This window comes from Chiloscyllium plagiosum, unplaced genomic scaffold (genome assembly GCF_037043375.1).
Source record: "Chiloscyllium plagiosum isolate Xiang-an unplaced genomic scaffold, Cpla_swu_hap1 HiC_scaffold_2, whole genome shotgun sequence".
NCBI classification, from domain to species: domain Eukaryota; kingdom Metazoa; phylum Chordata; class Chondrichthyes; order Orectolobiformes; family Hemiscylliidae; genus Chiloscyllium; species Chiloscyllium plagiosum.
The window spans coordinates 20,749,107-20,776,473 of record NW_028270140.1 but is presented as its reverse complement, the minus strand read 5'-3'; positions in this window follow the sequence as shown (position 1 = coordinate 20,776,473).

Sequence of the window (27,367 nt, the reverse complement as noted above, 5' to 3'; positions counted from 1 at the left end):
ATTAAAGTAAATGAAAAGTTCAATAATGCTGATAGAGAAAGTATTTTGGGTAATAACAGTGCTACCAACTTTGAGTCATATAAACTAGACAAGTCCTTCAGGTGCAATACCTAAGTCAGATGAATGTTGATCCTTCCATCCCCAATCATATCAGTTGTTATATCAATAAGAAATACCACCATCAACTGGTAGAAAGATGGAATGTGCATTCATATCATGGTCTATCAGACTTCTAACAAGTTCTTCTTTTGTTTTCTAAGAGAAGAGTGCAAAGGAAAAACAAATAATCCAATACACATGCATTGTCTCAAGTCAATGCATTTAGCATTGAAGTGGTACCAAAGTATAATTCATTCAGTCAGCTACATTTCTTGTTGCAGACTTCCAAATGAAATGCTCTACAAGGAGGTGAAAAATAGCACATGTCACTATTAGATGGAGGGAATGGTGCAAAAAAGAATGATAAAAATCTTCAATGTCCACACATCTCACTGATAATCAGAATTGCTTAGCAGCCAACAAGAGATATACCAGGTCATCCAGGACAGTTCTGTTGATTCAGCCATCCTTTGACACAAGTATCAATCTTGTAGTTTTTGGAGGATACATAATAAAAGGCAGCGCAGTATCATTGATACGCCTCATGACATAACACACCACTATAGTTTGAGGTTCCTAATGTTTAGTAGTATCGCATTATGAGATTTAAGCAGTTTAATCTGCATCCAGATCCACCAGCTGTGGGAAAAAATGCTCCACAGATGCTACAAACTTTTTTGTTCTTTGGATGTCTTAGGTTAATGTTGTTGTAGATTCTGAGCACTCAACTATTCAAGTTAAATCTGCTTACCAAAAAATTAGAATCATAGAATCACAGAGTCTTACAACAGAGAAGAAGTTCAAGCAGCCCTTCATGTCTGCAATGGAGTTTTGAATGAATTGTCCACTTTAATTCTATAAAATTGTCTTCTTCAAATATATTTCCAATAGTTTTTGTAAGTTGCAATGAAATCTCATTTAAACGTTTTCATAAGTAGGGTATTGCAGATCTTAATAACCAAGTGTAAGAAATTTCTCTCAACTTGTCACCTGACTTATGAATTATATTAAGCCCATGACCTCTAATTACTAGGCCACTGGTCAAAGACAATAGTTTCTCCCAGTTCCCTCAAAATATTTAAGACCCTCTATTAATTTTCTCTTTAACCTTCTCCATGCTACAGAGAACGACACCAGTTGCTCCAACCTCTTCACATAACTAAATTTCCTCACTCCTGGTACCATCCTGCAAAATTTCTTGTGTACCATCTTTGGTTTTTTGTATCCTTCCCAAAGTTTGATGCCCAATATTGTACAAAATATCCCACCTGAGGCCTAACCCATGACTTGCAAAAGCTTAGCATAACTGTTTTATTTTTGCATTAAATGCTCATAATTACTAAGAAAGTATCTGTAAGATTTCTTAATACCCTCATCAACTTGTTCTGTTACCTTCAAGCAACTTGAGAGCACATGTTTGTTTCATCCATATCTAAAATTAATTGATTATCTAATCATTTTGCTAAACTTTAATTGAAAGTGATAGAACGACTGAGAAATAGGGCATCATTAAACTTTTAGAATGGCTGAGATTCAAAATCTTTGAATCTCGTAATTCCTGTCCTTCAGCAACAGATGGATTGAACAGTCTATATCACTGAAGAGAAAATGTCAAAAAGAAGTGTTGGATGCTGAACCCTCTTCAGCATTTATCTAAGCTTGCATAACTACAAGTTGTCACACTACTTACCTGACATGTCGTTTTGGATAGCTTTCAAGATTCGTTAGTTGATCCCTGACAAACCAAAATATTAAATGTAAATCCTAGCCACTTCCTGCCATCCCTGTCCATTTCCCTAGCTCAACCAAACTGCTTATGTGGTGTTCCATAAACTAAACTTCCAACCCAAAGTCTTGTTCATTAATAAAAAACTTACTTTCATCTCTGGAATATAACCAACCTCAGCCCCTGTCTCAGCCTAACTGGTGCTGAAAGCATCATCTCTGCTGTTGTCAATTCTATTCAGCCACTACCCACTGTATTTCCAAAACATCCAAATCTATTCAAAACATTTGTGCCAGTTCTGATCTTACGCCTCGTTCCTCACTGGTATCAAATTCATGTTAAAATTTCTCATGTCCATCTTAAATCATTCTACTGTTTTATCCTGTCTAACTCTCTGAACTTCTCCAAACCAAATCCTAGCTTAAAATGTTGGAAACATTCAGCAGATCAGACTGGGTCTGTGGAGAAAAAAAGGGCTAATGCTTTAGGCACAATTATTATGTTTTAAAAATCAGAGATAACTAATCAGATTTTAGGTGCACATGAACTTTATTCACAGAGCTTCAAAATGTCTCCAATCTGTTCAGTTCCACTTCAGTTCCTGTTTTTATTCTCAACTAGCAGTACAGAGAATAGTGAAGAGCCAACACATTCAAGCACTAAATAATTGAACAATTGACTGCTATGGTTTTTCTCCTTTGTAAAATTAAAATAACCTATTTGAAATTATGCCTTTCAGAACAACAAGTACATCAAATCCTTTCTTTGAGTTTGGCATATCTGTTTTCTCCAAGTACAGAAATAGTCTTGCAGACATGTACTTGTACATGGTACACCACCTGGCTTGTGTAGTCATGTGACATTTGCCTCTGTTGTAAATTTTAATTGGTGGCAACCATTAAAAAAACTATATGATGTACAATATCAGAAGTGTGATGCTGAGATTGAGAGAATTTTCTGAGCTTTAAAAGAACCAGCTACTGTAAGAAAACAACAAGGAAGGCTTTTAACTCAAGTCTACAACTTTGAAATGCTGAGTGAAACAAACTGGCTATGCGTTTTCCATTCCCTGCTGCAGTGGAAATGAAAGAAACTATGAGACAGAGTTTATTTTTCCTCCCCTACTTCCAGTGACAAAATAATGAAGGGAACTCAGGGATGTCCACCAGGCCCATGGCTATAGCAGAGCATTTAACAAGAAGGACTGTAATTTTGAACACTTTTATTTCTTTGCTTTAAATTTTGTATTTTGTTTGTTTTCCTGTATTTTAAGGTGGCATCAGAGAGTGGTGACACCATAAAACACTTGCAATATATTTTGTAACAAAATGTACGTGACAATAAATCCATCAAATAAAATCAAATCAGTGATGTCATCCCACTGATAAGTATTGGTACTGAGCTTTTACTTTCACCCTGATAAGGGTGATGTGGGCATGATTTGGTCATTTGATGCAAACTCATTCTTCAACTTCTAATTGTGATTCCTTTACTCTGGTTTGCTTATAGAAGTATGTCTTTGTTTTAGCATCTCAGTTTGTGATTCTGTCTTGAATCTGACAGCAATGAAGGCTTAAGACTGGTCAACAGCATGCAAAAGCTATTATCAGCCATGGTTTGGCAAGTGTTCTGATAGCATGGAGAGTAATCAATGTAGCATAATGTGAGTAGAATATGAATAGATTGTTTAAACATTTTCCCTCTGTCATACAGACTCTCAGACCACTCTAATCACCTTGTTGAATTATTCAATACCATCATTTATTTGCAGGTTGTATCACAATGGTAGATTCCATAGTTCACTAGAAACTCCATGACCTGACTGGAAGTATAGTCCATTGACTTGAGTGAAAGTCTCAGGCTAACCCATTTCATGACCAACTTGCCAAAAACCAGAGTGGTGGTTATATGTAGCAATGTTTGAACATTTGTTATGAGGATCTTGAAAAACAAAGTTGTACTTTTCCAAAAATATTTGTTAGGAGTTGTTTCCATGGTTTTGTTAGCCATGGAGATGTTGTTAAAGGAAACTGTTCAAAACATTTTTTGACTGAATATACAAGTTGCACAGTTTCTAATGAACTCTCTTTTTGTGAAGATTTGCTGAACAGGATCATCGTTTCAGCTAAATAGTATCTGGATTAATGTTAGGATGCATTAGCACCTTTGAGATAACCATTGAAACACTGAATGCAACATAGTTTTCACCAAACAAAGCTGGTTCATTGAGTGCCCTCTGTAGTACAGGGCCAATTCCTGTTTTTGTTCAGAAGGCCAGTGGAATTTTAGTTATTGGTTTACTTTCAGAAATGTGTAGAGCTGAAAATGTGTTGCTGGTAAAGCACAGCAGGTCAGGCAGCATCCAAGGAACAGGAGAATCGACGTTTCGGGCATAAGCCCTGTATCAGGATGGACTACCTTTCAGAAATGTGTAGTCCATCACTGTTCTGCCTTCAACTCCTTTCACACAACAAGGTTTGCAGTTATATGTGAAACCATATAACTTGACCACTTAGTCTACAAAATTTCAAGTCTTTTCAGTAACACTAACCCAGTCTGCAATGTTATACAGCCAAGCATGGGAACTACTCAATTGCGTGAACCTGCGAGATACTTGATCCCAAAATTGCCCTGATGAAGATGATTGAACTGTCTGTGGAAGTGCAGAGGTTAATGACCAGATCCTGATGTGCCTCACATGTCAATGTTTAGTGATCAGTGTGGCAAATAAATGTTCTATATATGCACCAATGTTCACAAGCAGGAACGCAGGGTAGTAATTCTCACTCTCCAGCAGAATATTTGTGCTCTTTCCAACAATGGATGTGATACAAGTGATTATTCATTCACCTCCTTCAATTTACTCATTATGTCTTTGGAGATTAGAAGAATGAGAAGTGATCTTGTTGAAATGAGCTGCCAGAGGATGTGGTGGAGTCTGGTACAATTGCAACATTTAAGAGGCATTTGGATGGGTATATGAATAGGAAGGGTTTGGAGGGATATAGCCGGGTGCTGGCAGGTGGGACTAGATTGGGTTGTGATATCTGGTCGGTATGGACGGTTTGGACCGAAGGGTCTATTTCCATGCTGTACATCTCTATGACTCTATGAAATGTATGAGATTCTGGGGAGAATTAATAAGGTAGGTATTGAGAGGGTGTTGATTTTCATCAGGGAATTTTGAACGATGTGGTACAGTTTAAAAATAGGATATTTCCTATTTAGACAATGACAAATTTCTTCTCTTAGAGGGTTGTTAGTCTTTGGAAATCTCTTCCCCAGAGAGCAGTGGTAGCTGAGTCTTGAAAATATTCAAGGCTGATTTAGAAAATGTTTTGATTGGCCACAATTAGATTATCCATTATTTTGTTGAATTGTGGAGTAGGCTCAATGGGCCAGGTCTACCTTTCCTGCTCCTATTTCTTATTATGATCTTGTCCATTGACTTGCTGCAGATCGCTCATGCCTAGTGTCTCATTATTTGAAAATATAATCACTGATTTTGACTGTTCTTGAGAAGTCATTGAGTTTTTCACAGCACTGCATCCAGATGTTTGAGGCTAGATTATTGCCATTGACAACCATAGCTGTTTGATGCTATTAGCTTGTCAGAAAGATATCCTGGCCCCCTGTCGACAGATACCAACTCTCCTCCTCTATACTTCTTGTGCCCAAGCCTTCAGTGCAGCACTGGCAATTCTTGAAACCTTCTCTTTCTGCTATATTGCGACTTTATAGAATGCTGTCTATATTAAAATCACTTCCCAAATGAGTACAGTACCTACTCACAATGCACTTCTCCTTTAACAAATGACTATTAAGTAGTGCAGTCCAGCTTTAACTCATGCTAACATCCTAGAATATTGCATCCCCAGTACTAATATGGAGCCACTCAGCAGTGTGATCAGGGCTGGCTGCGTAAAGTTCGTGTGCTGCTTCTATCAGAAGCAAGTGTGAGGTAATCCTACATCATAGTCCAGCGTCCATTTCTGGGCCCTGTTCAATTTCGCAGCCAATAGTCAGGATTTAGGAAGGTGTTGAGAGCATGTTTACAGCACTGAAAGACCTGACCTAATAGCTGGTGCCTTTCACTCACATCAGCTCATTTGACAACCTGCAATGTTCCTGATATTTTAATATTGTGCATTTAGCATCTAATTAAAAACAACTTGTAGATCATATCAGACATTTGCACAACCGAGGAGAGTTTATTTACTTTCTTTCCAACTTACAGGAAGACAACTGCTAAATTCCAATATGTGACCTTGAGCTTTGGAACTGGTTTCCTGCCTGATAAGGCAATCATAATAAGATCAGGAGCAACAGGAGTGGTTCAACCTAAGTATAATCCAAAAACAGAAGTCAGTAACTGCACAACACGACACACATCATTCAACATTGTATTGATCCAAAAGCAAAGACAGAACAAAATGAAGGCAGGTAGCTTTAGCCGTATATCTGAATAGCTGTCACTCCTGTATCAGTTAAACCTCACCTCTTTATGCTGGAATATCTCTTCATTTTTTTTTTAATTACACTATCTTGCTTCCAATTGAATCACAAATCATGCGTGCAATAAAACTAAAAATATGTCAATTCATTAAAACAAAATCACTCCTTATTGTAAGTTCCTCACAAAATACATAGAAACCATGAATGATTAGATTAGATTCCCTACGGTGTGGAAACAGGCCCTTTGGCCCAACAAGTCCACACTGACCCTCCGATGAGTAACCCACCCAGACCCATTTCCCTCTGACTAATGCACCTAGCACTATGGGCAGTTTAGCATGGCCAATTCACCTGACCTGCATATCTTTGGATTGTGGGAGGAAACCAATGCAGACACGGGGAAAATGTTCAAACTCTACACAGACAGTCACCCGAGGCTGGAATTGAACCTGGGACCCTGGTGCTGTGAGGCAGCAGTGCTAACCACTGAGCCACCCTGCTGCCCACCAGACGTATCCAGTTGCAGGTTAGCCTGCCACCAGGGCAGAAGTGGTGCCAATCCAGCATGGGTTGGCAAGATCATGGGGAAGGTATTACAGTGGGATCAAATTAAGAGGCTATCACCAAGCACATTGTCCGTTAGGATAATGCTTTACCTTTCAGAGCTGCGAGCCTAAACAGAGGGTTGGTAGATCAGCTACCTCAGCAGTGTTATTGATAGTGTTGGCTTCACTGTAGCTGCAAAGTGAAGGAAAAGGTGCATGTGTTTTCAGGCAGCCACGAAGGACGGGTAAGGCTTTTTTTTTTGCTGCGCCGTGTCAGTCAGAAAGGCTTGGGGATTGATTTTGTGGACTCTCCAGCAGAGACTACTAGAGCTCTGGGTTTGACCATTGTTTCCAGGTGCCTTTCTGTGGTCTATAGCCAGGGTTTCATCATTTATCTGGTGGTCTCTCCACACAACAGGGGCCAATCTCTTTACAAGACCACAGATAAAGCAGTAGAAATTGGGCAGCACCTTCTGGATTTCCATTTTTAACTATCATATGCTCTTAACTGAAGTTCCTGTAATATTTTCACCTAGCTAGCAAGCATGACTGGGCTCATGATTATTTGGAAAGCAAGCTATGGTGCTCTGTCTCCTGTCCCATAATTTGTAGATACTTCATGCCCTCAACAGAAGCAGAAAGTTCATAATTCTGACTGAAAATCTTAAATTTCAGGGGGAATTATTGCAATCTGAATAACAGCTCATAATGTTCTGGCCTAAATTACTAACATTGATGACAATGTGGTACAAGGCCCAAACTGATATTACAGGATTTACAGAAGTATCTAATGAGGTGAGCCCCTGAAGTGTTTTGCAATGACAATCTGGAGTAGCGGAATCGAGGAAATAATATATTCACGTTGTCTTCCTACAAAATGTCAATACTGCCAATTTCTTTGACCTGTCTTTGTCATTGTCTTCTTCCAATTTTGATTTCAGAATCATGTCATGTTATAACCTTATTGGACATATTACAGCCTTCTCCCAGGCTGACTGGAATCACCTTGGTGAAAGGTATTGGTTTGACTACATCACAGATGCTGATAGGCCTGTTGTGAATTTCCAGCATTTTCTCCTTTGGAGCCAGTTCCTTTTTAGTCTAATGTGTATCCAATCAAATTATTAGGTTAACAACAAATTATTTATGCAGCGGTTAAAATTGCTTTAGATGCAATGACAAGCCATCATAAGTCAATAAATTCTGCAAAGATTTGATATCTTTGAGAATGGCATCTGACAGAAATTACTTGCATAGTATTAATGAGTCTTTATAACAGTTTGATGATACAAGCATATTTCTCCTTATATATTGCATTATCAGGTCGAATCAGAGATGGAAAATGTTTTAAAGTTTAATGACTGGTATGGATGTTATACATCCTGGGAGAGAAATGATTCAGACAGAATATGTTGGTCTGTAAATCTCAAAATAAAGACACATTCTACTGAACTTAAGCTAGACACCAACACAGGAGTTAGTATATTGTTTGATAAGTTAAAATAGTTAAAAAAATGAAGTTAATAATCTTCAAATAAACTTCAGTAGGAACATGTTTGAAAGTCAGAGGTCAGATCATGGAATGATTAATACACGAAAACAGAGAAGTGGCAAAACCACTTGATGTCTATAGAATCAAGCAACTTCACTTCTTAGTAGGTCAGTTAACAAGCTCAAGATTAAAGCTGATCATTATTAAAGACAACGCTGTTAAGGAAGAAAACAAAACAGAATTTAGAGAAGAATTTCCTTAATTCTCTCCAGGACAGGGTAAGATGAAAATTTAGTACCATATCATATTGCAGTCAACTGACAGATGAAGTGAAGGCAAAAATTAAAAGCATGCAGCAACTCACCAATCACAGTAACCACCAAATGGTGCACCAGCCACTGTTCCCTAAAACAAATGGGAACATTAGACTCTCTATAGGTCTAACACAACTTAATGAGGTGTACAAATGCACATCCACCTGATAGCAATAGTTGATGATGATAGCTTTACAAACTTGGTGAAGAGCACCCTTCACAAAATTAGCTGCAAGCAATGGTTTCTCGCAAGTACTTACAACCAAAGTTTGGGAGAAGATTTGTAGCTCGGGTGCTCGTTGTTATGGTTCTGTTCGCCGAGCTGGGAATTTGTATTGCAGACGTTTCGTCCCCTGTCTAGGTGACATCCTCAGTGCTTGGGAGCCTCCTGTGAAGCGCTTCTGTGATGTTTCCTCCCGCATTTTAAATGCGCTTCACAGGAGGCTCCCAAGCACTGAGGATGTCACCTAGACAGGGGACGAAACGTCTGCAACACAAATTCCCAGCTCGGTGAACAGAACCACAACTTACAACCAAAAATCAAGGTTTTTCAACTATTTTTATAACACTTTTTGATCACCACTGTTACAGTAAACTACAATTTAGTAATGTACTGGATCCTAAAATATAGATAGAAAATCATGTCCAATTTACACCAAGAGGAATAATATGCCATATGGATAGTATCCTCATACATGGTTCAACAAAGGAGGAACATGATTATAGAGTTAAGGACATTCCAAAAATATTACAGGCCTAACACTAAAAGACAAGTGAGAATTTGTAAAACATACTATCAAGTTCTTAGGTCACATATTGCAAGCCACAGATATGAAGGTTGGTCTTTAGAAAATGAAGGTGATCAGGTAATCTCATCAACCCAATAATATAATAGAGCTATAAAGCTATCCAGAAATGGTCAATGAAGATGAGAAATTCATTCCTAATATGCCAGTAATCAATCAGCCACTGAGAGTGCAATTTAGATGAGGTCAATGGTGATGCTGAAATGTTAATCAAAGAGATTCTTTTGGAAAAAAAATTAAGGATTTGTTTATTTCTACAGAGGCCTTAGCACATTGCAACCCAAAGTTACCAATTATAATAGTGACGAATGCAACATTCACATGTTTGAGTGTCATGTTACCACAAGTCCAGATAAAATAAGTCATGATTTAGAGGTGCCAGTGTTGGTATGGGATGTACAAAGTTAAAAATCACACGACGGGGGATCCAAGATGGCGGCGACCCAGCAAGACTGAGTCTATAGTGCTCCTCCCAAGACTTGGGTACAGTGGGTCACCCACCCCCTACCACGCTCACCAAATCATTTATAATAGTTGTGTAATATTACATTTAAACAATTTAATCCTAAGTTAAAATGACTAAAGGGAAGGGAGCCCGCAGCTCTCAGCAAGCAGGAACCCCTCCCCCACCCTCTCCAGCTGCAGCAGAGGCGTCCACAGCCACCCCGGGGGACTTACCAACAGTAACAAGCCTTGCAGAAATGATTTCCAAGCTTGACTCGAAGATCGATGCCTTTATTGCAGAATCCAGAAATCGTTGGGACTCGCTCTCGGCCGCGCTGCAGAAGCACGACCGAGAGATTCAAGAAATTGAACGCCGAGTCGGAGGGGCGGAGCTAAAGGCCGCGACCTCCGAAAATACCGCTCAATCGGCCATGGATCAGGTCCGGACTCTCGAGCAGCGAGTCCAGACCTTGGAAAATCATATTGACGACCTTGATAATCGAGGTCGTCGAAAAAATATTCGTTTGCTGGGCCTTCCCGAACGGGAAGAGGAAGGCCAGTTTACAGCATTCCTGGAGCAGTGGCTGCCACAGCTTTTAAATCTGCAAGCTGGATCAGGCCAGGTAAGGGTAGAATGGGCCTACCGGGTCGCAATACGCGGGCGCGGCTCGAACCAGCGCCCACGCCCGGTCCTGTTCCGGCTGCAGAGCTACAAGGAGAGGCAGATACTCCTAGAAGCCTCCAGAAATCTCGGAAAAGACCCCCAAGCTATGATCTACAAAGGATCCAAGATCATGGTATTTCAGGACTTTTCCCCGGCTCTGGATCGAAAGAGGAAGGCATTCAACGAGGTGAAGAAGCGTTTAAGGGACTTAAATAGTCAGTACTCCTTACGCTACCCAGCGATGTTACGCTTTAACCATGAAGGATCCGTATATAACTTTGGATCACCAGAAAAGGCTAAGGAATTCTTGGACTCTGTTAGATAAACTGTAAGACATAATGGATGTTGGTCTGCCTTTCCTCCCTGCTTTGGTTTATATCCCCCCTTTTTTTCTCTTTTCTCTTACCTTACTGTTTAATATTATCATGGGGGGTGGGGAGAGGGATTTGATTTTCTCCCCCCCCCCTTGGGGTTGTTTTCTGTTATTATTTTATGTATATATGAGGGATGTATGTATATGTGTGTGGGGATTTGGTTAATGTTGGTGGGGGGAGGTGGTTACCTTATTCTATTTTACCTCTGTCTCTAGGAGCGGGGTTGTTTTCCCCTTGTTATTTTGTATTATTATATTTAATTATTATTTATTGAGGTGGTAATTTTCTAGTTATATGTTTATATATGGTATTACCATTACCAAATATACCCAGGTGTTGGTATGGGTGGGGGTAGGGTGCTCACTGTTAACTCTAGCTTTGTATTATATTTGAATTCTCCTCATTTTATTGAGGAGTGCCTGGGTCAAGGGTGGGGCATTGGTTGGGAGAGGATATGAGGGACTTTTGGAGAGGAAGTGACGCCCCCTGGGAACAAGGGGCAAGTCTCCACTTAGATACGTTTTATATTTTTTTTATTTAGAAATAGTTTTTTACTGTATTGTTGTGGGTGTATTAAAGAGACTTTATTTTGGTAAATTTTACATGTTCTACGCTCGGGATGTTCTGGATAGGGTTCCCCCTCCCGAGGGGTCTCGGATTGGCCCAGAGGATTATGGTTGATCTGTCGGTTAAGTGGTGCACCTGGAATGTCAAGGGGAGTAATTCGCCAGTCAAAAGGAAGAAAATATTATCAAATCTTAAGAAGGAAAGAGTTGATATAGCTCTCCTACAGGAGACACACCTGTCAGATAAAGAACACTTGAAATTACGACAGGGCGGATTTGATCAGGCCTTTTTTTCTTCTTTTAGCTCAAAAAGCAGGGGAGTTGTTATTCTTGTTCGGAAGAATTTCCCTTTCAAAATCCTAAAGCAGATAAAAGACGAATCTGGACGATATATCTTGATTAAAGCCCTCATAAATGGAGAGGAATATGGGATTTTAAATTTGTACTGCTCCCCGGCACACCCCTTTAAATTTATAACGGAAGCCTTTTCAAAATTGATGGCTTTTGATGCCCGTCATATAATTATAGGGGGAGACTTTAATTGTATTATGGATCCAGAAATAGATAGGATTCCCAAGAGTACTGCAGGAGTATCTCCCAGATCTAGACAATTGATGGATCTGAACAAAGAATTAGGATTAGTAGATGTATGGAGAAGTCTTCATCCACAGGGTAGAGATTTTTCTTTCTACTCTAATACACATAAATGTCATACCAGAATTGATATGATTTTTGCCCCCTCGATTTTTTTAAATTCCATATCATCCTGTAAAATAGGTAGTATAGCAATTTCTGACCACGCTGCTGTATATATGGAAACTAAGGCGAGAAACAATGGGACATCCCCTCGGCATTGGCGTATGGACCCCTTCCTAATGAAAGATAGTAAATTTGTAAAGTACTTCTCTCAAGAATTTAAAACTTTTTTAGAAATTAATTCAGGTACAGCTAGCAACCCGTCAATGATGTGGGAGACCATCAAAGCTTACACGCGAGGCTTGATCATCTCCTACTCAGCGACCCAGAAGAAATTAAAGGGAGAACAACAGCGTCTGCTTGAAGCCCGCTTAAAAGCGGCTGAAACAGCATACACTGATAGACCTTCTATTATTAAATTGCAAAGGATTACAGCTCTTAGGACAGCTCTAAACACTACGCTTACTCAAACGGCTAAGAGGGAAATATTATTTGCAAAGCAAAGATTATATGAATATGGCGACAAACCGGGTAGATACTTAGCATTTCTTGCAAAAAAAAAGGCCCCTCAGACTATTACGTCTATCAAGGAAAGTACGGGTATTTTAACTCATGATCACAAAAAGATTAATGCGATCTTTAGAGAATTTTATTCTGAGTTATATAAATCACAGGATTGTGAAGATAGGACGAAGAGGATGCAGTCATTTTTAAAAAATTTGACTTTTCCAGGCCTAACTCCGGAACAAGTATCGGTCCTAAATGCTCCTCTTACACCCCAAGAAATAGTTGATGCAATTAGGCAACTTCAAAATGGTAAGGCGCCGGGCCCAGATGGTTTTCAAGCTGAATTCTATAAAGAATTTACAGAAATACTGGCTGGTCCACTTATGGACATGGATAACTATGCATATAGGAGAAAGTGAGGTCTGCAGATGCTGGAGATCAAAGTTGAAACTTTATTGCTGGAACAGCACAGCAGGTCAGGCAGCATCCAGGGAACAGGAGATTCGACGTTTCGGGCACAGGCCCTTCTTCAGGAATGAGCAGAGAGTGTTCAGCAGGAGAAGATAAAAGGTAGGGAGGAGGGACTTGGAGGAGGGGCGTTGGAAATGTGATAGGTGGAAAGAGGTCAAGGTGAGGGTGATAGGTCGGAGTAGGATGGAGGCGGAGAGGTCAAGAAGAAGACTGCAGGTCAGGAAGGCGGTGCCGGGCTGGAGGGATTCGGCTGAGACACGGTGGGGGGAGGGGGGATGAAGAAACTGGTGAAGTCCAAGTTCATCCCCTGTGGTTGGAGGGTTCCCAATCGGACTGGGAACCCTCCAACCACAGGGGATGAACTTGGACTTCACCAGTTTCTTCATCCCCCCTCCCCCCACCTTGTCTCAGCCGAATCCCTCCAGCCCGGCACCGCCTTCCTGACCTGCAGTCTTCTTCTTGACCTCTCCGCCTCCATCCTACTCCGACCTATCACCCTCACCTTGACCTCTTTCCACCTATCAAATTGCCAACGCCCCTCCTCCAAGTCCCTCCTCCCTATCTTTTATCTTCTCCTGCTGAACACTCTCTGCTCATTCCTGAAGAAGGGCCTGTGCCCGAAACGTCGAATCTCCTGTTCCCTGGATGCTACCTGACCTGCTGTGCTGTTCCAGCAATAAAGTTTCAACTAACTATGCATATAGTCAGGGCTGTCTCCCGCCTTCGCTGAAAGAGGCAAATATCTCTCTTATTCTTAAAAAAGGAAAGGACCCAGAAGATTGTACATCATACAGACCAATATCCTTGCTAAATGTAGATTTTAAAATCCTCTCTAAAACGTTAGCACCGAGACTAGAAAGGATACTGCCACATATTATAAAGGAGGATCAGACGGGGTTTATTAAGGGCCGTAGATCATCCAATAATGTTAGAAGGGCTCTGAATATGATTCAAGCTTGTCATCAGGGAAAGATACCAGGAGTAGTGGTTTCATTAGATGCGGAAAAGGCATTTGATAGGGTCGAATGGTCATATTTGTTTTACACATTGGAGAGGTTTGGCGTTGGACAGGTGTTTACCAAATGGGTCTCAACATTGTATAGTGATCCCAAAGCAGTTGTGGTTACCAATGGATTAGGTTCGGATAGCTTCAGTGTGGGTAGGGGCTGCCGTCAGGGATGTCCCCTCACGCCATTGTTATTCACGCTAATAATTGAACCACTAGCAGAAGCTATACGAGCTGATCCTAATACAGTGGCCCCAAGGATTGGTACAGGTAAACATAAAATTACCCTTTATGCAGATGATGTTCTTCTATTCCTCAGTAACCCTTTGATGTCCATACCTCGCTTAATCCAAGTTATTTATACATTTAGTGCATTCTCAGGCTATAAAATTAATTTTTCAAAATCGGAGGCTATGCCAATGGGTGGCCTTGCTATGATACCCCGCTTAGCGGACGGATCCCTTTTTCCCTTTCGCTGGTCCCTGGAGGGCTTCTTATATTTAGGCATTTTTATTACTCCAGTATTTGTTCAGTTGTATAAGGCTAATTTTGTGTATTTATTGGAAAGGATAAGGCAGGACCTCCAGCGATGGGGAGACCTACCAATTTCCTGGTTGGGTAGAATAGCACTAATCAAAATGAATGTCCTGCCCCGTCTCCTATATCCTATGAGAATGCTTCCGGTGATGCTGCCGAGGACGGCTTTATGTAAATTATATGGCTGGCTGGGTTCCTTTATCTGGAATCATAGGCGGCCCCTCATTAAGCTGAAGAAGCTACAGCTTCCACAGGCAAGGGGTGGATTGGACTTCCCAGACTTTAGGAAATATCAGTTAAGTTCCCTATTAAGTTACATAGCTGATTGGGTCTTGTCTGATCCACAATCAATCTGGTTGGACATCGAGGCTTCTCAAGTAAAATACCCACTTATTAACCTTTTATTCTCAGACAAGAGGAAAATCATTACAGATCACTGTAAAAACCCTATAATACTAAATACAATCAAGGCTTGGAATATAATGTGGCAAAATGAGGGCAATTCACATAAAACATCCCCCTATGCACCGATAGTGGGAACATGGGGATTCCAACTGGGGTTAACAGATGCCACTTTTAAACTCTGGAGATCCAGGGGTATCTCATGTCTAGGGGATCTATTTAAAGATGGGGTCCTGATGTCTTTCGAACAGCTGCGTCAGAAATTCGGATTACCCAATGGAGACATCTTTTGATACTTCCAAATTCGAGATTATATACAGAAGAAGACTACGTTATTAGATAGTCTTTATAAATCCGATAGAGAATGTAGTGTCCTACGACCAGTGGGGGTATCTTCCGTCAGTAATATTTATCATTTACTACATGATGAAGTATCGGGAGATATGGATAATCTGCTTAAAACATGGGATCAGGATCTGGGACTAGAAATCTCCACAGAAACGTGGAATGATATCTGGGAAAATGCTAGAAGAATTACTATTTGTAACAGAACCCAGGCTATCCAGCTGAAGATACTTCATAGGGCCCATATAGCACCGGTTCGATTGGCAAAATTTAAGGCAGGAGCATCTCCAATGTGTCCTAAATGCAAAATAGAGGTGGGCACTCTTGTACATTGCTTATGGACCTGTCATAAGATCCGTAGATATTGGACTAAAGTAGCAAGTACCCTGACAGAAATTTTAGGAATGGAAATTAAAGTGGACCCTGTATCTCTCCTCTTGGGCTTTTCGAACTTTCCCTCCCTGGACACGTACGGGAAGAGACTATTTTCTATTCTTTCTTTCTGTGCAAGGAAAAATATTTTGGTGAACTGGGCGGCTGAGGGCCCCCCTGGACTTTCAAATTGGCACAGACTAATTATGGAATGTATTCCCCTTGACTTCCTTACAAATATGGTGCACCGAAAGACCGAATTATTTTATAAAATATGGCAGCCCTTTTTGAATTACATAAATACAGATATTTCAGCTATCCTAACAAGGGCTTTTATTTAATTGAGATTACAAACCTGGCTGGTCCGGGGCCCCTTGGGGGAGGAATCCCGCACGAATACGGGTTTTATTATATCTGATGCTAACACATCCGGAGTATGTAAGAGACTTAAATATACACTCTGGTTAGTTGTAGGTTAGATTAGTAGATAGTTGAGTTTTGTTTGTTTTTTTTTATTTTTTTTCGGGTTTTTTTTTGTTGTTTTGTTTTTTTTGTTAAATTTTGGCTATTGTATATTTGAGCTAATTGTATATCAATGTTTATATCTGAGAGTTTTGTTTATTTTTGTAAACTTGTAAAAATGTTAAATTTCTAATAAAAATATCTATAATAAAAAAAATCACACGACACCAGGTTATAGTCCAACAGGTTTATTTGGAAGCACGAGCTTTCGGACCACTGCTCCTTCATCAGGTGTTTGTGGAGTATATGATCATAAGACACAGAATTTATAGCACAAGTTTACAGTGTGATGCAACTGAAATTATATATTGAAAAATACCTGGATTGTTTGTTAAGGCTCTCATCTTTTAGAATGACCATGTTGGTTTCAGTTCTTTCAAATGTAAATCCCAGAACTGAAACCAACATGGTCATTTTAAAAGATGAGAGCCTTAACAAACAATCCAGGTATTTTTCAATATATAATTTCAGTTGCATCACACTGTAAACTTATGCTATAAATTCTGTGTGTTATGATTTTATACTCCACAACCAATTTGCAGCAAGAAGGAGCATCGCTCTGAAAGCTAGTGCTTCCAAATTAACCTATTGGAATATAACCTGATGTGTTATTTTTAACTAGGTAAAAGAAGGTGAGTGCATTATGCTTCAAATCTCTATCAGAAACTGAGCAATAGATTGCCAACACTGAAAAGAAGCCATGATGGCAATATGGCTGTGTAGGAGGTTTTCAGATTACATCATGGGAATACGATTTAAGACTGAAACAGATTGCAAGCCAAGTCGTATTCAGCACTTTAGACCATGTTTGCTGAGATACAAATGAACCAATGGGTATGCCCAAGGAAAACAATAATTGATAATTTGTCCAGAATAAGATTTGTAGTTGATAGCAGAGGTACAAGTCTTCACATCATCAGTGACAGGAAACTTAGCAATACTAAGAAAAGTTTGCTGGACATCAGTGATGCTTCAAGCAGAGATGAAAAATGCCTGCAAATTAGAAGATATTGACAGGAGAAATGGCCAGTCTACATGCCTAGTAACCCTCCAGTGAGATGATACTTTGAACAATGAAAACATCTCACAATTGCAGATGGTTTGGTAGTCTTTAATGAAAGATTGGAGATATTGTATCAAGATCATCTAGGAATATCAAATTGTTGGCAAGACCCCTGCATTCATTTTGATGGCCAGGAATTACTCAATCAACAGGCCAGATGATAACAAACTGCTGAACTTATGCAATCGACAGTTTGGAATTGAAATAGCCCTTATCATCATCAGCATTTTCATCAAAGGCGAGGACACGACTTATTTGCATTTAGAGGGAAAGTTTATATTCTTATTATTGACTATTACTCAAGGTGGATTGAGATAAAACGCTCACACAGTATTAGAGTAGACATGGTGATAAAATCATTGAAATGCATCCACTTGACTCCTGACATAGTAATATCTGATAATGGACCACAGTTCGTAAACAAGCAATTTACAGTAGTTGACAAGGAATATGGATTCATTCCTGTAATGAGTTCACCTCATTACCTGCAAGAGAATGATAAGGCAGAATGAAGAGTCAGATCCATAAATAAAATCCTGAAGAATAATGTCACTGACTTGGTTCTATTGATTTATAGATTATTACCATTGTAAAATGGATTTTTGACAGCAGTATTATTAATGGGAAGAAGTCTGTGAATGAATTTACATCTCTATCCAAAAATTAAAATCTCACATTATTATGAAGGACCATTATAAAGTGAGAATACATAAAAGTCCAAAAAGAGAAATGAGCCAAAAATTTCAATCATTGTCTTCGAGCAAAAGAGTTGTTCATTCTTCACTCTGCCAGGAGGAGTAAGGATCCCAGGTGGGCAGCAAGAACGAATTGTCTCAACAAATTAGATCGTATAGAGTGGAAATAGCACAAAACATATTTGAAAACATTGAAGAGACTTAATATCCTTGCTCAGAGAACCAATAGAAACACACCAATGCCACTTGGGTCATAATGAAGACAGAAGAACCACCAAAAGTTCTACACATAGCTAGTAATGTGCATTTCAGCAGAGCAAAGAGAATGTATCAGACAACCAACCTCAGGAGCAAACCCAAATGAGATCACAGTGAAAGCCCCACAAAAACTAGGGTAGAAGCACAATGTAAATAATGAGAACCGAGACATGGGGGAGATGGGGATTAATGTTTTAACAGCATGAACTTAAAGATCATGATGTAATGAGAATGTCATGTTACATTGACTAAAAGAAAGAATTTGAAGGGATCTCACAGAGGAGACACTCCTATCATGTGCAAATCAATAACTATGTAGTGTTAGTCTGTAAATAGACTACTGTTGTTAAAATGAACTGTAGAATCAATCATGAGGTAGCAAGACATCCCATTACATCAATTAAAAGATGAAACAAGGCACAAGGCAGGAGTGTGATGGAAAACTCTTCAGTTGACTGGATAAGTGCAGCTCCAACAACATTCAACACCATCCAGGACAAGGCAACCTGCATATTGACATCCCCCCCCATCAGCTTCAACATTCACTCCATCCACCACTGTTTCACAGTAACAACAATGTGACATCTACAAGATGCACTGCAGCAACTCATCAAAACTCCATCAAATCTGTGACCTCAAATACTGAGAAAGACCAGGGCAGCTGATGTACAGGAACATCACGAGATGCAGGCTCCACTAAGAGCCACCCACTACACTGACTTGCAACTATATTGATGTTTCTTCACTGATATTGTGGAAACATCCGGAGCACCCATCCTAATTGCAACTTTGGTGTGACCACAACACGTAGACTGTACCTGTTAAAGATGACAGCTCATCACCACTTTTTGAGGGCAATTGGGGACGGACAACAAGCCAATTCTGCCCATCCCCTGTGAAATAATAGTTTTAGCAGGATAATCAATGTCAATCACAGCCAAGCTCAATATGTACTCCATACATGTATACTTTAACGATAAATCAATGGGTACTAATTTGGTTGTTTTGGTTTCTTAGAAGAGGGAGTAGTGAATATAAACAATTAAAATGGACTGAAGAATACAAAATTGAGGTACCATTTTGAGGGTATCTTTTTACAATTGTCAATCAGAATAGAAAGTGTACCAAATTTTCTTGTACTCAGTTATCCAATACAAATTGACGAGCAGGTAAATGGGTGGGATTTAATTTATTGTCACATGTACCTAAGTACCGTGAAAAGCTTTGTTTGTGAGCAGTACAAGCAGATCACAATAAGTAAGGATTTACAGTTCACAGGGTGAAGAGAAAATTTGGACAGAGTAAGGCATTCAGGTTATGCTGCACAGGATGTGTGCCAGGCAAGGTCAATATTAACAAGTTAAAAGAACATTATTAGTAATTTTTACAGATTTAGAATCACAGTGTAAAAGTGTAGAACGGTTATAAGAAATGTTAGAGTTAGATATGCTTCAGGGAGCTCACAAGGAATCGCCTGGCATTGGCACCATCTTGAAACACCATCTTGAATGTTGTTTATTGCAAGGGAAATGGAATATAAAAGTAGGAAAGTTTCACTACTACCATTGTACAGAACACTATTGAGGCCACATCGAGGATACTATGTACAGTTTTCATCTCCCTATTTAAGAAAGGACATATTTGATTAGAAGTAGTTGAGAAACGATTCACTCAGCTGATATCTTGAATGAGGCGGTTATTTTATGACAAAGAATTCACCCAGGTTAGTACTACGTCAATTGAAATTTAGAAGATTGGAAAGGGATTTTACTGAAACAGATCCTGAGGAGAAAACATAGACTCTGAAAAGAAGTTTTCTCTCACGAGAGACCAGAACTAGAGGACACAGGTTAAAAGCAGAGTTTAGATTAGAGTGGTGCTGGAAAAGCACAGCAGGTCAGGCAGCATCCGAGGAGCAGGAAATTCTCTTCCCAGAGAGCAGTGGAGGCTGGGTCATTCACCATTTATGGGGCAGATTTAGATGGGTTCTTGACTAACATGAGAGTCAAAGGAAATAAAGAGTAGGCAAGAAAGTGGAGTTGTGGCTCCAATCAGGTCTGCCAGGATCCTATCAAATTGTAAAGCAGGCCTGAAGGATAGACTGACCGACTTCTGCCCTTGTCTGTGTGCTGATTGCTCATTTAATCCCACATCTGGTCATGGCACCACTGAAATACTGTTAGGTTTCATTTATTAGATTTTCAACCACTTTAAAGTAGCTCCCAAGCAACCTCCCTTTAGTCTGCTTCCAGTTCCAAAGTGATCTAGTAGTTTGAACTGCTGTGGAATGAAATAATCAAGGGAATTCTCTGGGAATCTTTTGCCTATCTCATATTTCTGCAGCAATCTTGCTGTGGTTGCATACCAGCTACACAGTCATGCATTACATGTCCTTGTGGTGCATAAATATTCTCATTTGAGGAGACGGTACATGGGTTTCCATAATGTGCAGCCAAAGATGTCCTGTTCCCAAACTCAAAAGTCTGTTTATTATTAGCCTCATGACAGTCAAAATTCATAAAACTAGCATCAGCCTTCTAAATCTGTGGGATGATGGCTGAGAAATTGTGGATACCTCATGCATACTGCCAGAGGTGAAGAGATTAAAGGTGATAATTGCTCTGCCAGCCAGCAATAACAGTGGTCATCAGATCTAATAGGGATTAAGGTATATTCTAGTTGGTTATGCATGTCAGCCAGCATAGGAACCTCAGCCTTTCAGAGTACTACTGTTCTTAAGTATCAAGGAAACTCAGCCCCTACCTGTACACCTTACCTCATAGATACTGCCATAAATGAGCTGCACCCATTTGCTGCTCCACCTCTGTTGTACCACTGCAGGTCCCTCCAAGCTGGCTGATGCTCATTGCTCCTCATCTGAAATACAATCTGAGGCAATGAAAGCACCAAGCATTCCAGTATGATTATAGAAATTATAGAAAATCAACTCTCATCAAATATATCATGAGCAAAGCCTTTTCTATTAAAAAGCAAAAAACAAAGCTGTAATTACACTCTAATTATTGAAGAATTTCCGTTAATTCTTAATTATTTCCTAAATCTATTTGTACTCTCATTTTACTTCCATTGATGAGTTTCAGGAAACCTGGAACCTAAAAATATGAGATGAAATTTGAAAGTGTGCTAAAATATTGCTCCAATTGAGTAATTAGCATTGGAGTGACTGTTCCTAAAGCAAAAATATCTGCTGTCATCCATCTGCAGTTTCACACATGATGTCATGCTGACCTAATATTAAATTTTCAACTAGTTGAAATGTAGCATGAAATTAGAACACATGGACAACCCAAAAATCATGATGCAGTCTTCTTTATTCCACTGGCTTCAAGTCATTACAGAGGAACCTTGATTATCCAAATATCGATTATCCAAATTTCGGATTATCCGAACAAGATCACAAGGTCCCAGTCCTTGGCTAAACTCTGTAATCCGGCATTCAGTTATCCGAACATTTGATTATCTGAACAAATACTCCCCGCCCGTGTAATTTAGATAATTGAGATTCCTCTGTAGATGTAGAAGGGATATTAAGGTCAAACATGGTATTGCCATGGAACTAAGCATGTGTTTCATATCTGGTCAAGGAAATCTTATTTGTCTGATTCTTCTTCCAATGAGTCCTCCTTCTTCCAAAGAAACCTTTTTTCCAAGGAGGGTCCATTTGACTGTGGTCATTTTCCTTGTTTACCATCACCACCTGCTGCTAGGGCTTCCATGCAAGTAAGTTCCAGGAAAACTCAGCAGCAACTATAATCAGTTTGCAAATTTCTAATCTGCACTTCTGATGATATTATTTTATGCTATTTAACATGAACCAAAAATTCAAATTTTCAATAAAATTTACAACCTGATTATACTTGTTGCTGTGTTTTCCCTGATCTGACCACTACTTTAAAATTTAACATAATAATCTCACTTGCACCTCATTCAGTCAGATGTAACTCCCCCGTCTTTTGGTACTCCCTACCTGGTGGTGGGATTGTCAATAAACATAACCAATGGTATTTGCTAGTTAGTGACACATCGCCTCCAAAGGGATTGTGAGGTATCTGGTCTGATGTGCTTGAGTTAAACACAAATTGCAATGGATTGGAGCTGGCTTCCTGATCTTCTTTCATTTTGTAAAATTTATACCAACACCGCAGCCATGCCAATGAGGTTCTCCAGGTCAGAACTTTAGCAACCTCCCCCCCCTGCCCCCCCAATCAGTCTGGGAAATCAAGAATTCCATTCCTTTGAACTTTCACCAGCGAAGCAGAATATCTGGAAATTTTTGCCCCTGTATTGTCAAGCAATGCAATTAAATTAATCATCCTTCAGCAGTGACCATTAGATGATATTAATGTTGAATGAACATTAGTAAAACATTAGGATGTTAGACACTGTTGTTAAAATATTGAACATCATACCTCCAAAAGTTTCCTCTCAGGAGAGTATAATTGATCTCATAACAGCTGACAACTTGATATGACATTAGCTAACATGGTAAATACCAATATGCTGGGATGAGTTGTCCACACTTTGTTCATTTATCTTGAATATGGCTTCCATAATTTGACTTTGCCTTCAATCCCTTGGTTCATAATAAAGCCTCTAATTACTCTTTTCCCCTCTCCTTGACTAGCAAGCAAGCTCTGATTTAACTTTCCTTCCCTCCTTACCGTGCCTGTTATTTCACTTACCTACTTTGATTAATGCTAGAATAGTATTACCTATGTTCCCTTAATAAAAAAGGAAATTCCTTAGCAACAAGATTGCAGTTGCAATTAAAAGAAAGCTACCAAGCAGAGACACAACTTTGTTTTTTTAAAAAAGCCCAATTTCATCAGTCATGTTCAAAATGGGGTGGAAGAAGATTATTGTGGCCTTAGAGCTGTAATAGATAGGAATTTATAACTGACAGAATTCTACATGGGACGTTTGTGGAAAAATAGATTCTACAAATAGCCCTGTGGAGTAATAAATAACAGCCATTGAGCTCTGTAGGATCAATCTTTCTCCTGGATACTCCTCATATGATATTAAGGGAAACAATCTTGTGATCACAATATCAGCAAAACTGTCACTCTGGAGTGTTTCAAAGCGTTTTTTTTCATAAATCTGTCAAATATGCACCGAAAGCCTTGTTAAACTATTCCAGTAGTAACTTTGATGCACATTTTTAGCTTGCATACTCGACAGAATGGTTCCAAAATCTTGGCAGTCATACCAGAGACATTAATAAAAGTCATTAAGCAGGTGCAGTACAAAAAAGCAATTCAAAAAGGTATACAAGTTATTGCTGCATGTTTAAAAGAATACATTTGTCTGGTGTAGAATTCTGGTTTGATATAATCCGCAATATTGTATTCAGTTCTGGGCACTGCATCTTAGGAAGGATATATTGACCTTGGAGGAAATGTAGTGTTGATTGACCAAAATCATACAGGTGCTTAAGAGGATTAAATCAGCGAGGCCGGTGACATGAAGTTGTTTTGTATTTCCTTGGTTACAGAAGATTGGGGGCGTGGTTTGATTGAGGGATTTGAACTATCAAAGTGATGTGAGCTAAGATAGATATGGGGCTGAATTTTATGTTGTTCAGTGGTGGGCAGGAATTTGATCCAGAGTGCTTTGATCCTGCCCCTCCATTGAAAGATACCCAATAATGAGTATAGCATTAATTGGCCAACTGCCAATTTTATGCCCACTCAGAATCATAAAGTCATATGAAGCAGAAGAGGCCTTCAGCCCATTGAGGCTACACCACAAAAACTACTCTAACTCAACACTAGTCCCACTTTACAGCAATTGGCCCATAGCCTTGAATGTTCTGACAGTTCAGGTGCTCATTCACTTATGTTTTAAATGTGAGACTTCCTGCCTCACCTACCCTCCTGAGCAGTGCATACCAGATTCCCACCACCATCCACTGGGTGAAAACCTTTTTCCTCAAATCCTCTCTAAACCTGCTTATACCCCCCCCCCCCCGTAATATTGACCCTTCAAGTAAGGGGAACTGCTGCTTGCTGTCCACCCTGTTCATGCCCTCATTCACTTCAATCAGGTGCCCACTCTGCTGTAAAGAAAATAACCAAGTTTATCCAGCCTCTCTTCATCGCTAAAATCTTCTATCCCAGGCAACATCCAAGTGAATCTCCTCTGCACCCTCCAGTACAATCACATTCTTCCTATAGTGCAGGGACCCAGAACTGTAAACAGTACTCCAGTTGTTATCTAACCACAGTTTTGTACAGATCCTACATAACCTCCCTGATCTTATACTCAATGCCACAACTAATAGAAGCAAATGTCCCTTTGCCTTCTTAACTACCTTATTAATCTTTCCTGCTGCCATTAGGGATCTGTTGACAAGCAACCCAAGATCATTCTGTTCCTCTGAGCTTCCTAGTGCCCTGCCATGCATTGAGTACTCCTTTGTCTTGTTCCTTCTTCCAAAGTGCATCAGCTCATACTTATCAAGGTTAAATTCCATCCGCCACTGAAGTGCCCGTCTATCCAATCTACCTATAGCCTCCGTAAGCCAAGGCGTTGTGCCTCACTGTCAACCACCCAGCCAATCTTGTCATTATAGTATCCCCCAACATTTTCTCCCATATCATTTATACATATTACAAACAATAGGGGATCCAGCATTGAACCCTCTGGTACACCACTGGATACTGGTCTTCAGAACTGCCTTCTACCATCACCCTCTATGTCCTACCGTTAAGCTAATTTTGAATCTAACTCACCAAGTTACCCTGCATCCCATGTGCCTTTATTTTATTTATCAGGCTTCCATGTGGTAACTTTGATTTATTCATTCAAGGGATGTGGGCATCACTGGCTAGGCCATCATTTATTGTCCATCCCTAATTACCCATAGGGCAGTAAAGTGTCGACCACATTGTTGTGGGCCTGGAGTTGCATGTCGACCAGACCAGATAAGGATGACAGTTTCCTGCCCTAAAGTGCATTAGTGAGCCAGATGGGTTTTCCTGACAAGCGGCAATGGTTTCATGGCCATCAATAGACTATTAATTCCAGATTTTATTGAATTCAAAATCTATCATCAGCCATGGTGGGATTAGAACCTGGATTCCCAGAACATTACTTGGGTCTCTGGATTGACAGTCCAGTAATAATACCACTAGACCATCACCTTCCCAATGAAAGACTTGCCTGAAATCCATATAAACTATATAAACTACATGTGGCACAGTGATTCAGTGGTTAGCACTGCTGCGTCACAGCACCAGTGACCTTGGTTCAATTCTGTGTGGCATTTGCACAATCTCCCCTTATCTGGGTGCTCCAGTTTCCTCCCACAGTCAGATGATATGCAGGTGGGTTAGCCATGCTAAATTGCCCATAGTGTCCAGGGATGAACAGACTAGGTGGTAAATGTGAGGTTGTAAGGGTGAGGGACTCCTTCTTGATGCAAGGCTATTCGGAGGGCTGGTGCAGATTCGATGGACCAAATGGCCTCTTCCTGCGCTATAGGGATTCAATGATTCAACATCAACTGCACTACTCTCATTTCCACATCTCCTCAAAAAATTGGATCAAATTTGTTAGGCATGACCTCCCTCTGACAAATCCATCCTAATTGTCCCAATCAAACCTTCCTCTCCAATTGGAAGTTAATTCTCTCCTTTGGAATTTCCTCCAATAGCTTCCTTATTGCTAATTGAGATTCACTGGTTTATAATTCCCTGTTTTTTCTCTGCCACCCTTCTCAAAACGAAACCACATTAATTGCCCTCCAGTGCTCTGGCACCTCCCATAAGGCCAGAGAGGAAATTAAACATTTGGGTCAAAACCCCTGTCATTTCATCCCTTGATTCCTGCAGCAGCTTGGTATACAACTCATCTGGGCCTGGGGATTTGCCCATTTTGAAACCTGCCAAAATCTGTAATACCTCCTAACTCCCTACATCAAACTATTCAAGATCTTTACAGTCCTTTCTCACAAATTCTGTCCCTACAGCTTTCCTCTCCAATATGAAGATAGATGTGAATTAATCATTTAGCAGTTTAACAATATCTTCTGGCTCCATGCTCAGATTGCTCCCTTGGTCAGTAATGGGCCCTCCTCTTTCACTGGTTATCCCATTCTCCTTGAAGCACTTATAGAATATCTTGGAATTCTGCCTAATCTTACCCACTAGTGTTTCTTCATGCTCCCCTTTGCTCTCCTAATTGCTTTCTTAATTTCCCCCTTGCACCCCCTATACTGCATTCCTCTTTCCTTTCCTTTGTACTTGTTAAAAAAAATCTTTTCTTTCTTCTCCAATTCTAAATATTCCTAGACAGCCAGGGTTCTCTGGGCTTGGTGCTCCTACATCTCACCACAAAGGGAACATGTTGAGCCGGTACTCTCACCAATTCCACTTGAACGGCCCTCCCACTGTTCTGCAGTAGACCATCCAGAAGTAGCTGTTCCCAGTCTACTGTGGCAAGATCCTGCCTTGTTTGAATAAAATCTGCCCTCCACCAATCCAAAATCCTTTTGTGCAGACCAAAATTTTCCTTTTCCTTAACAAACATAAAATGTATGTTGTTATAGTCACTATCACTAAAGTGTTCTCCTACTGCAACCTTGAACGCTTGTCCAGTTTCATTCCCTATGAATATCCCATTAATATTGGGCAAGTTGAAATCCCCTGACAATATTACCCTATTCTCATTTTTATACATCTCAGTGAATTATCTACATATCTGCTCTTCTATTGCCTGCTGACTGTTTGGGGATTTATGATACACTTCCACCAGTATAACTATTCCCCTTTGGTTCCAAAACTCAATCTACAAAGCTTCGTTTGAAGACCCTTCCATGATACCATCCCTCCTTGCTGCAGTAACTGGCTTATTAATTAAGAATTAATTAATAGAAGTGGAGACCACCTTCTCTTCAACACCATCCCTTGTCCTGCCCTTGTCCTGCCTGAACAATCCCATACCCCAGTATGTTAAATTGTCAGTCCCGCCCCTCCCTCAACCGA